Source organism: Rhinopithecus bieti, unplaced genomic scaffold, assembly GCF_001698545.2.
Source record: "Rhinopithecus bieti isolate Rb0 unplaced genomic scaffold, ASM169854v2 scaffold_25288, whole genome shotgun sequence".
NCBI lineage: Eukaryota > Metazoa > Chordata > Mammalia > Primates > Cercopithecidae > Rhinopithecus > Rhinopithecus bieti.
In genome coordinates, this window is record NW_016811567.1 from 640,500 (window position 1) to 653,920 (window position 13,421).

The window sequence follows — 13,421 nt, forward strand, 5'->3', positions numbered from 1 at the left end:
TAGTATCTGGCCTCTCAACTTTTTCACCCGCCATCTTGCAAGATGGGAAAGAGAACTAAGATTTCCAGTTTTTATATTTTTGTTGAGATGGGGTTTTACCATGTTGGACAGGCTGGTCTCGAACTCCTGGCCTCAAGTGATCCGCCTGCCTCGGCATCCCAAAGTGCTGGGATTATAGGCGTGAGCCAACGCACCTGGCCAGATTCATCACATTTGTTATCCTTCCATGGTCAGCTAGGAAATTTTTTCTTTTTCTTTTTTTTAGACGGAGCTTTGCTCTTGTTGCCCAGGCTGGAGTACAATGGTGCCGATCACGGTGCACTGCAACCTCCGCCTCCTGGGTTCAAGCGATTCTCCTGCCTCAGCCTCCTGAGTAGCTGGAATTACAGGCATGCGCCACCATGCCCAGCTAATTTTGTATTTTTAGTAGAGACAGGGTTTGTCCATGTTGGTCAGGCTGGTCTTGAACCCCCGGTCTCAGGTGACATGTGTGCCTCGGCCTCCCAAAGTGCTGGGATAACAGGCTTGAGCCACCACACCCTGCCCATATTTATTTTCTTCCTTCCTTCCCTCCTTCCTTCCTTTTTTTTTTTTTTTTTGAGACAGAGTCTCACTCTGTCGCTTAGGCCAGAGTGCAGTGGCGCAATCTTGGCTCATTGCAACCTCTGCCTCCTGGGTTCATGCGATTCTCTTGCCTTAGCCTCCCGAGTAGCTGGGACTACAGGCATGTGCCACCACACCCAGCTAATTTTTGTATTTTTGGTACAGAGGGGGTTTCACCATATTGGTCAGGCTGGTCTTGAACTCCTGAGCTTGTGATCCGCCCTCCTCGACCTCCCAAAGTGCTGGGATTACAGGTGTGAGTCATTGCGCCCAGCCCCATATTTTCTTTCTTAAAAGAGAGAATTCACCAGCATTCTTTAAGTAATAAAATAAATAATTTCAGGGCCAATTCCTGGGACTTTTCCAACCTTCTAAAGTAACTTGTGCACTCTTGCATCTTAACTTAAAGAAAATGTATTTTTGTGGAGAAAGATATAGAAAAAAATGCTTATTGTAAAATTAAGGTTACATATAATTAAATTTTTCTAAAACATTACATTTTATATGCATTTGGCTGGATTCTTTATCAAATTCTGGGTACCTTAGATTAGAGCAAAGCCAGGGTTGTAGGTATCTTTTTAATTTCTTGCTCCCATCCCTGTTCATAGTTCCAGTATGGAGCCCTGTGAATAATGAATATTTAGTATGTATTTGCTGTTTGATTATCCCTTACCTTCACTATTATAATTCTGTTGGTGACTTGAGGGAATTTGTGAACATTTAAAAAGCATATATACAATGTTGCACATCTTATGTTGTGTTGCCATAAAAAGTGGTCTGATAGATCTGATGTTATATTTATAAAGGTTTGCAAGACAAATCAATGTTACTGAATCTCAGCAAATCTAAACCCAAATGCTTATGAAATAGGAACATTGGAGGTATTTTTGTAAAATTCTAACTCTTGCATCTCCTATTGGATGTGTGGTGGCCCTGACAGCTGGCATATTCCCAGCACCCATGACTGCATAGCTAGGGGATCTGCCTCTGTGGAGCACTGTACGCACTGTTGGTTGGTTTCATTTCTAAACAGCGATAATTATGTTCCTCTCTCCCATTGGGTTGTTTTGAGGAATGACTAATTAATGGTTGGAGATAGCATTCTAAATGCAAATTAGTCAATAATGATCAGATTGAGTGAACAAACTCCCATTGTTGAGCTCTGAATCTAGTGGTTATTTCTAACAGGTATTGAAAGAGGCCTTGTCGAAATAGCTTGGCTTAGAGGAGAGAAACCACTAAAGCTTATTTCAAAATATCCAACAAACACCGGATTGCAAAGTTTAAGGCTCATATCACTTTTTAAAGATAATTTTAATGTTTCTTCATAGAAATATTTTTTCCAGATTCTAAAAGTAAACTATGATTATTAAAAAATAAAAAGGAAAACAACATATAAAGAAGAAAGTGGCACTCTATCCTGCCACACTAGAGGGGTGGTATCATTTGGCATAAAGTTAATCTTGCTAGACTTTTGTGGAAAATACTTTAACCCTATAATTAATAGCAAACAATATGATAGACCCTTAGGCAATTTCAGGGCTCTATGAAATAACTATAGCAACCATATTTTCCCTTGACAGTAAACATCAAGTTATGTGATTTTGAGCACTCTGATTTTCAACAGTCCAGAGAAGCACATTTGTCTTTGATTCCAGTAAACCTCCAGTGACAGGACAATTCATAGAAAAAAACAAGGGATCATTTCCACTTGGAATCCTGATATTCACCCATAGATGTCAAAATCAATCTCTTTGTTCCTTAAGGAAACAGGAAATAGTAACAACAAGTTTACACAGCCAATACCACCTGCTACTTGAGAATCAGCTATTTAAAAAGCCCCACATTCATTTTAAACTGATTTGGCATGTCTCCACTGACATGAGAAATCTCTTGTCAAATTTCTTCTGAGTGGTTAGGTGAACATAAATCGTGTATAGATAACACATGTATTCAAATATTAACCAAAGACCAGACGTTGTATTTTGGAGGATTTGATTCTGAACCTAAGACTTTCGGACATTATTATTATTATTATTATTATTATTATTTTTTTGAGACGGAGTCTCGCTCTGTCGCCCAGGCTGGAGTGCAGTGGCCAGATCTCAGCTCACTGCAAGCTCCGCCTCCCGGGTTCCCGCCATTCTCCTGCCTCAGCCTCCCGAGTAGCTGGGACTACAGGCGCCCGCCACCACGCCCAGCTAGTTTTTTTTTTTGTATTTTAGTAGAGACGGGGTTTCACCATGTTAGCCAGGATGGTCTCGATCTCCTGACCTCGTGATCCGCCCGTCTCGGCCTCCCAAAGTGCTGGGATTACAGGCTTGAGCCACCGCGCCCGGCCGGACATTATTAAGTGGGCAATCAATCAATGTTTTTGATGGGAAAAGGGTTTGAAAAAAATCCATGTTGCAGAAAGGTGAGTCTCTGGGAAGAGTGTGTGATGAATTGGAGTGAGTAGGGACTATAGAAGTGGAATCAATTTGAAGGTTATTTTGGTTGTTCTGGGATAAACTGGAATGGTGGGTGGGTGAGTGGAATGCAGAGGAAGGATGGTGGGAAAGAGCCCAGGAGATAGCTACCACTGCAGGGAAGGCAAGAAGAGTAGGGGGAGGCAAGAGGAGGAGGAGGAGGAAAAGGAGAAAGAAGAGGAGGAGGAGGAGGAAAGAGAAGTATCATATGACCCTTCCTTTGTCCTTTGAGCCTGTTTGCTCACGAAGAACAAATATTATGGAACACGGTTCTCAAATTTGTTCAGGTATGTGGTTCTTGATAACATGCCATAAACTTTTGATATGTTTTATTTTATCCTGCAAATAAAAACATTCTACCAGCAAAAGTGGATGCAAAGTCAAGTTGCAAGTGGGAGCCCATGTGCCCATAAAAAATAAAGTTGCTGAATTAAGTATGATTAGTCTGGCCAGGCGCAGTGGCTCATGCCTATAATCCTAGCACTTTGGGAGGCTGAGGTGGGTAGATCACAAGGTCAGGAGATCGATACCAGCCTGGTCAATGTGGTGAAACCCCATCTCTACTGAAAATACAAAAAAACTAGCTGGGCATGGTGGCACATGCTTGAAGTCCCAGCTACTAGGGAGGCTGAGGCAGGAGAACTGCTTGAACCCAGGAGGCGGAGGTTGCAGTGAGCTGAGATCGTGCCACTGCACTCCAGCCTGGGTGGCACAGCAAGACTCTGTTAAAAAAAAAAAAATGATCAGCCTGTGGTCAGTGGTCAGTTTTCCTGTTAATACTTCTTTCTGGAACTTATGTTGCTATGTGCTGGATTTCTCTAGAAAAAAGATAGCAAACAGTGCTAAAAGTTCAAGAAAAATTCAGAGTAAAACAGAACAGTCCTCATTTTTTTTTCCACAGCAGAATACATTGGTTTGGTTAGTTTCAGAACGAATTATAGTGATGGTTTTTTCCTACAGGTAAATTTTTACTTGCCCAGTTGGATGGTAAGCTTCTTGAGAACTCATGTCCTACTTTTTTTTTTTTTTTTTTTTTTTTTACTGGCTGCAACAGTGGATCCAACAGCTGCATAACAAACACTGTTTGGGGTAAATCATGTGGCACTCCAGGTGTGCAGAGGTTTCTGTACATGTCATTGGACATAGAACTCGCCAAAAATCAAACGCAAGAGGGTGGAAAACCTCTTCAATTAATTTATTATCTTTGATTTCAGGGGCGATATAGTGAACTCCTCAGACTAGAAAGACTATTGAGTTTTATTACAGCTGAAGCTCTAAGCTCATAAGAGGCTGGATATTTGAGGAGTCATCATTACTTTCCTAGCACAGAGTAATTGCTAACTCAACAAAACAGAAATGCATTCATTCAAATTTTGAAGGTTATCTTTTTCTAATGGAAGGTAAGGAAACTTTGTTCTATTTTAGAGATGAAACCTTAGAGTCTAGAGTATTACTGTTATGGTGCTGAATGTGTATCCTGTACTCTAGAATCGATGACTTTTTTTAAATGAATGGTATTATTCATCTCAAATACATTCCAGATTGCTAAAGAAAAAAATTTCATCATAGAATCAATTAAAAATCAGCTTAATTTTACAAGAAAAGGTACACAAATCCAAGGATATTGTTTATTCCAAACAGCTGTGAAATTCTGTTACTTTACCACTGTGATTGTAGAAGGTAGTGGAAATTATATTACTGTGTGGTTGTAAAGGGAAGATATAGGTAATAGCAATATTACCTATTGCTATATATATATAATAGCATTTTCTATTTAGAAAAATGCTATGTATAAATATGTGAGCAATCTAAAATATCTTTTTCTCATGTAAGTAAAATGCCATGTGGAAATGAAAACCCATGTCGGATTCTGTTTTTTTTTTTTTTTTTTTTTTTTTTTTTTTTTTTTTGAGACGAGGTCTTGCTCTGTTGCCCAGGCTGGAGTACAGTGGCACGATCTCGGCTCACTGCAAGCTCTGCCTCCCGGGTTCCAGTCATTCTCCTGCCTCAGCCCCGGAGTAGCTGGGGCTACAGGTGCACGCCGTCACGCCCGGCTAAATTTTTGTATTTTTAGTAGAGATGGGGTTTTACCGTGTTAACCAGGATGGGCTCGATCTCCTGACCTCGTGATCCGCCCACCTCGGCCTTGCAGAGTGCTGGGATTACAGGTGTGAGCCACTGTGCCCGGCTGGTTCTGGTTTTCTAATATGGTATATTGAGCATTCTTCAGACATCTTTTCAGTCCCTTAATAGTGGTTACTGCTGGGGACAGTAGTAGGTTTGGAGTAAGGGGGGAAGAAAAAAACTTTAGCTTTTGCTCCATATAATTTTATATTTTAAAAAATAACATCTATATTTTCATATGTGACCATATTAAATAAATGCAATAAAAATCAGATTGGATGCCACTTCCAAATTCATACCTCCAGCTCAGATCTTCCACCCAGCTCCAGACTTACCTTAATATTTCCAAAAACATCTCAAAGCCAACACGCCCAAACTGGAACTCCTGCCTTTTCCCATAACCATGCTCCGTCTGTAACCTTTGCCATCTCTGCTGATGAACATTCCTTCCTTCCAAAAGATCTACAGCCTTGAAGTCATCTTCAGCTCCTCTTTTTCTCTCACACTGCAATCCAGTCTTTCAGCAAATCTTACTGGCTCCACCTTGAAAATATACTCAGAATCTGTCATCTCACTATCGCAGACATAGGGAGCTATCTCTGCTGCCCCTACCTCTTCAGAACCTGCATCGTGGTTCTCCTGGGTCACTCCAGCAGCTTCCTACAGGTCTCCCAGTGTCTGCACTTGCTCCCTGCAGTCTGTTCTAACACAAAGGCAGAAAAATCTTATTAAAAGACAAGCCAAGTCAAGCCACATCTCCCTTCTTGTTACAGAGGAGTGACAAGCCATGTCACTCCTCTGCTCAAAAGCCCTCATTCACTCCTTGGTCTTCTCAGAGTAAAAGCCTAAGTCCTTCAGTGGCAGCTAAGGTCTTCCATGACCTGGTCTCATTTCTTCCCTGGTCTCATTTCCTATTACTTTCACCTGTGGACTCATCTGTAGCTGCATTTGTCTCCTTTCTTTCCTCGAACACACAGGCATGTCTCTAGCCTCAATAGTGGTGAATCTACCTGCCTGGAATGTTCTTTCTCCAGGTATCTGAGGCACTGTCTCCCTTACCTCTTTCAAGCTTTTGCTCAGGTATCTTCTCAATAAGCTGAGGACTCTACCTAAAACTTCGTACTGTCCTGCACGCCTCCCTCCCCACAGCACTCCTGATGCCCTTACCCGGCTTCACTTGTGCTCTTTCTCCGCACCTTTCTCCTTTGTGCATATCATGTAATTGACACATTTGTTGTGTTTATTGTCTTTTTCTCCCTGCTAGAATGGGAGTTCCATAAGGGCAGGGAGCTGGCTGTTTGGTTCACTGATGAAAGCAAAGTGCCTTGAATAGTGCCTACTTCAAGAAATATTTACTGAATGAAAATTTAAAAACAGCCTAGAAGGGTTTCCACTATTTCTCATATAAGAATGCCAATGTCGTGAGGACCAGTTTCATGAGTATTTTGTTAATTTATATCCAATGCCCAGCAAAGTATCTGCCATTAGTAGGCACTTAATGTTTGTGAAATGAATAAATGAGGATGTATTTTTTTATTCAGATGTTTAGCCCATCTTTTTAGTATAAATTTTGTTTACTTTTTTTTTTTTTTTGAGATGGAGTTTCTCTCTCGTCACCCAGGCTAGAGTGCAATGATGCAAACTCTGCTTGCTGCAACCTCGGCCTCCCAGGTTCAAGTGATTCTCCTACCTCAGCCTCCCAAGTAGCTGGGATTATAGGCACCCACAACCACACCTGGCTAATTTTTGTATTTTTAGTAGAGATGGGGGTTTCACTATGTTGGCCAGGCTAGTGTCAAACTCCTGATCTCAGATGATCTGCCCGCTTCGGCCTCCCAAAGTGCTGGAATTACAGGTGTGAGCCACCACACCTGGCAATATAAGTGATATTTATTGAATAATTTTTTTTTTTATCTCAGCATTTTTCCTCTGGAGATGTGGGCTTTACAGCATTCCAGAAAGCTAAAAACGCATTATTCAGGGACTTCTGAGTACCAACTTTGCATTCTGTCTGCACTGTGGAATGCTTCATCTGCATTCTGTGTGGTTACCTCTCTTCCAAGTTTCTGTATCCTTAGCTACTTAAATCAGAAACTTAGAGTGAGGATGTGAGTGACCTCTTGTAGTCAATCCATCTGAAACACGGCCTCTCATTTCTTTTCTTTTTTTTTATTTTTTTTTACTGACTTCAAGGAGATTTAGACTAGACTACTGCACATTAAATAGCAATATAATATTTAATGGATAGAGGCAGAAATAAGTTGATTCTTTCCACTTCCTGTTGACTACTCCATAATATCATTATGTTACAGGCATTGGACTGGGCACTCACATGGTGAGTGATAAATGCATTGAACACTCTTTAATATAGCAGTAAGCAATAATAATGAAAGGATGAACACAGTAAATGTTCTTTGATGATGGTCTAGGTGGTGGCAATGTCATTCTTGTGGCTCATAAGATGCCTCAGGGTTCTTGGCCTTGAATGCCCTTCTAGGATAGGAGAGTTCTGGTGAAGATTAAATTATAAAGGTCCTTTAGTGGAATTTGACTGACTACATTCCAACAGCAGAGTAATAGTATATAAAAGATATGAATGTTCAGATGCACTGTTAAGGTGGTATCTCAGAGCACATTCTGATATGTTTTACTATTTCTGTGAGAGAAAAATGGAAGTAAATTGAGAATTGAGTATACCTCATCTTCCTCTACCTAGTAGTTTGGAGATGACTTGTGTTCTCGCTCATCCTGTTTTTTTCTCACAGGTACATAATTAGATTAAATTAAAACACAAAATGAGTTGTGTAAAGGATACTCAGCTTCTACTAGAGCTCATAGCATTCTATCAGAACATTTAATCCTGCCTTTAGGAACATAAATATCTGTTTGAGTGCTGACAGGGCTACTTTCTTTAGCATAGCATTATCTTGTTATAAGAAGACAAAAGAAAAAGGTAAGTTGTATACATGTTTCCATTTCCTTAAAGTGAAAAACCAGGTGGTTGTGTCTCTTGGGCTTCCCTTCTCCAAGCCCTTGTAGAAAGAGCTTGTTTTTACATTTGTCGTTAAAGTAAGACAGCCAGGATTGTTCCTTGCTAACTTCATTAATAACCAACAAAATTTCATATGACTTTACCTTTTGAACCAGCAATTAGGTTTCCAGGAATCCACCTAAAGCACACTTCCAATAATAAAAAAAATGCATTTGCACCAAGTTATTAACAGCAGCATTGTTTGTAACTGAAAAATACTGGTAAAAATCTAAATGCCCCTACACAGGAGAGTGGTTGAATAAACTATAATACATCCACAAAATGGAGTACTATGCAGCTGCAAAAGGGAAAAAGAAGGATCTTTATGAATTGATATGGAGTGATTTCCAGGGTATATTGATGGGTGAAAAAAGTATAAAATAAAACCTATGTCAATAAACATGCGAAAAGATGTTCAACATTATTAATCATTAGGTAAATGCAAATCAAAATGACAATGCGATACCACATCCACCCACTAGGATGGCTATAAACAAACAAACAAAACAGAAAATAACAAGTCTTAGTGAGAACGTGGAGAAAAAGGAATCCTGTACATTGCTGGTAAAACTGTAAAATGGTATAGCTACTGTGGAAAAGGGTTTGGTGGCTCCTCAGAAAGTTAAATAGAATTATCATATGACCCCAGCAATTCTACTCGTAGGTATATACCCCAAAATATTGAAGACAGATATCCGAAGATGCTATATAATGTTCATAACAGCACTATTCACAATAGCCAAAAGGTGGAAACAGCCCAAATGACCATCAACTGATAGAAAGATAAACAAAATGTAGTATATCCATTCAATGGAATATTATTCAGCCATAAAAAGGAATGAGGTACTGACACATGGTACAATGTGAATGAACCTTGGAAACATTATGTTAAATGAAAGAAACCAAATATAAAAAGGTCACATATTATTATGATTCCATCTATAAGAAATTACCCAGACAGGTAAATCCATAGAGACAGAAAACAGATTAGTCATTGCCAGGGCTATAGGTGGGGAGAAATGAGAGTAACTACTTGATGAATATGGGGGATTCTTTTGACATATTTTTGAGACAGTGTTGTAGAACTAGAGACGTGGTGGCTGGAGTATATTGTGAATGTTCTAAATGTTACCAAATTGTACACTTTATTATTTTATTTATTTTTTGAGGCAGGCTCCCTCTGTCACCCAGGCTGGAGTGCAGTAGTGCAATCTCAGTTCACTGCAACCTCCGCCTCCTAGGTTTAGGCGATTCTTGTGTCTCAGCCTTCCAAGTAGCTGGAACTATAGGTGCATGCCACTATGGCTGGCTAATTTTTTGTATTTTTAGTAGAGACAGGGTTTCACCACGTTGTCCAGGGTGATCTCAAACTCCTGGCCTCAAGTGATTCGCTTGCCTTGGCTTCCCAAAGTGCTGGGATTATAGACATGAGCCACCTTGCCCAGCCTGAATTGTATACTTCAAAATAGTGAATTTTATGTTATGCAAACTGAACCTCAAAAGAGAGAGAGAATATCGGTAGTGTATTACCTTTCATGGAAGAATAAAATGTGAGACAAAATATGCATGTATCTGCTCACTTGTGGAAAATAACTTTTTACAAAAATAGATGTAGTGAGATTTGGATATTCAGGGTTTGAGAATGAGAAGGAAAGAACAAGTGGAATGGGGTAGTGGTTGCAGGGTGACATTGACTTGATAAACTTCTTGTATAACTCTGACTCTTAGAACCAGGGAATGAACCACATAGCGCCTCCTAACCTAATAATCAAAATCTATGGGATATGGGAGGAGGCCAATTAGAATACAAAGAGTAACAAGTGGATCTAACTGCATTACAAATGAATATCATAACCATACTTAAAGAGTTGGGGAAGAACCAACTAAGTTTGGAAAACAGTATTTTGACTGTACAATATCAGCTAAAGACATAAAGAACTGTACAAAAATATATACTCTAGTTAGTAAATTTGTTTCCACAGACAGAGGTATGGGTTAGCAACTTTGAGACTACTTTATGTATACATTAGGATTGAGCAAATAAGTAAAGGGTTCTTTGGAGAAATAATTGATTGCAGGAAATATATAAGATGAGCCTGAATGTTTTGTGGTGCCAGAAACTAAAGAAGTACTAAAAAATGATAGAGTATGTCAAAATGACACAGGAGCCATATTGAAGGAGGTCCCCGTGAAATTTGGGACAAGGTGTGCTAAAAAATGGATAATCATAGTAATGGATTATAACCCATAAAATAAAATAAATGTTCCTGAGTCCATACTGATATAAACAAGTAACTGAATAAGTAAATAAATTAATGAAGTGAAGGGCCAGCTCTTCTTTAATAAATATAGAAGGAATGAACCATCCTGGCTAAAACACGGTGAAACCCCATCTCTACTAAAAAATACAAAAAATTAGCCAGGTGTGGTGGCGGGTGCCTGTAGTCCCATCTACTGGAGAGGCTGAGGCAGGAGAAAGGCATGAACCCTGGAGGCGGAGCTTGCAGTGAGCAGAGATCGCCCACTGCACTCCATCCTGGGTGATAGAGTGAGACTCTGTCTCAAAATATAAAAATAAATAAATAAATAAAATAAAATAAATATAGAAAGCATGATGGAAATAGAAAGTCACCATTAGCAAAAACAAGAATCAATATACACTGATAGTAGTGAGAGAAGTTGTGTTAAGAAACAGGGCATTTGCATGATCTCAAAGTATCTCCCCGTAAGATGCTTTTAGTTACAAAGGGAAAAGCAGTAGCCTTATAGAGATGAAACCTGTCAACTATCACAGAGTCAAGTGACCAAAGTTAACTTCACCAGTAACACCATATTGACACCAGGGATTCTTAACATGATGTGCTGAGAAGGGCACAACATTACTTCTGTGATAGTCTTGCCCGAAATGCATAACCTCAATTTCATCATAAGGAAACATCAGACAAGCATACATTGAGAGACATTCTGCAAAATAATTGACTAGTACTCTTCAAAAGTGTCAAGGTAATAAAAGACAGATTGAGAAACTGTCACAGATTGGAGAAGACTAAGGAGCTGGGCCTTAGACCAGTTAGGGCATTAGGGTACAACTGTAACATTTGGATAAGGTCTGCAGATTAGTTAATAGAATTATCTCAATACTAACTTCCTGGTTTTGTTCATTGTATGGTGGTTAGGCAGGACGTTAATATTAGAGGAACTGGACAACAGGTATATGAGAACTCTGTATTGCTCTGCAACTTTTCTCTACTTCTAAAATTTTTCAAAATAAAAAATTAAGAACATAAAAAAGCCTTTTCACTTAAACATTTTTTTGTTTGTTTTACTCACTTTGATTTTGACTGGGCCCAGATTTTAAAATATATTTAGAGTGACATCATTTACTTTTCCTTTCAGAATACTTTAATGGGATTAAGGAAGGAAATTGAGAATGTTTAGTTGCCTCTGGCCCTCTTCCTTCTTAGAAACAAGATTCAATCCCAACAGGGAAATGGTGGGGCAGTAGGTGGGTGGAGGATTCAGGGTGGATCCAGTGGGATGGAATGTTCTGGGAAAGTATTGTCACTTCTATGCCTGAACAAGAGAGGGGAGGGAGAAGTTACCGGAACCCAGACAGGTTAGCTGAATGAAAAGAATACTGGACAAGATTCATGGCTTTCAGGGTCAGGACACAAGTAACCCACAGCAACCAAGCAGCTGGAGCAGGTAAATAAATGGTCCAATTTTATTTCCTTTCTGCCTTCCGAGCTCTTGCCAGGGCCTCCCACTGACTGCACTCAATCAGAAGCCACAGGACGAAGAAGCCCATTGATACGGTTTAAACATTATCTACTTATAGTGCCCAGAGCAGGGTAGAGAAGACTGGAGAGTACATCTGGAGAAATAAAGGTAAGGTATCCAGCATGAAGATGATCTACTCCACCCCTCTCATTTTGTAGATGAAAAAAGCCTTAAAGAAGTGAAAAGATTTATTCAAGGTCACAGTAAAAGGCAGTTTGGTAGAGTTGAAACCCATTAATCTGCAAGTTGGAAGACAGATTCTAGTCTTGGATGGGCCACTGCGCTGGGCTTTTGTTTCTGTATCTATGAATGAATGGAGGCAGACTAAAGCAATGGTCTTCAAACTGGGGTATCCATACACCTGGGTTTACTTAGGAATTTGTAGGAGGTATAGGGTATGGATAATTTTAAGTGAATTATTTTCCAGACCCACAGCTTCCTTACTTACACTGTCTTCTAAAATTAATCTGCTTTTCCCCTTCATAATCTTCCTTCTCCCACTTGACACAAGAAAAGCATGCCTTTCATTTATCATGCATATGACTATAGTGAATTATCCCAAGATGTGAAAATTTTGAGACACCAAACAAGGTGCATTTTGAAAATGCAGAGTTTTTGAGGCAGATTCCTCTTACAGTACACCAGAAAGTTTCAATTAAGAAATACTGGAAGGGGCAGCATTTACTCATGGCAAGTATGCATCGGTACATAGTCTTTCCGAGAAGGGTTTGTATCTCACAAATGAACGTTTCATATTTCAAACATAAGGTTGGAAGTGAGTCTTTGTTCATTTAGGAGGAAAGAAGATTCTAATCTGATTCAGATGATGAGCAGCTTCTAGGAGCTGGTTGTGCCACATGCCAGACTGACTGGCACAACCAGGAGTGATGACATGTAATTATCTCTACCTCTCATACGTGATTTTATTCTTGTATAGTGCTCTGTCTTCACGGAAAAGCCAGTTCACAATGCACTAGATAGAGTCAGGAGTTTCCAAGACCAGTTGTCACTTCCCTTTGAATATGTTTAAACTAGGACACAGCAATTGCCACACTGGGTCAGGCTTATGTATAACTCGTCCCACTCCGTTGTCTATTTGGAGAGCAGCTGTGGTCTCCTTGATGCTCACATTAAGGTTAATCATTTTCAGGTTTCTTTTACTTGCCAATTATGACTCTGCCTTCCTTACATTTCTCTATAATTATCCCTCTAATTCTTGAAAATACTATTATTTTGTTAAAATGACAACATGCTCACTAAAAATTCAAACAAATTAGAAAGTATAAAAGGAAGGACAAAAACATCCCAAATTCGACCAATCAACAATAACTGTTAACATTTGGTGACTGTCTTTCTTTGCCTAGACACATTCTCTGCCTAGATACACATGCATACTAATTCCATAAATAAGACCA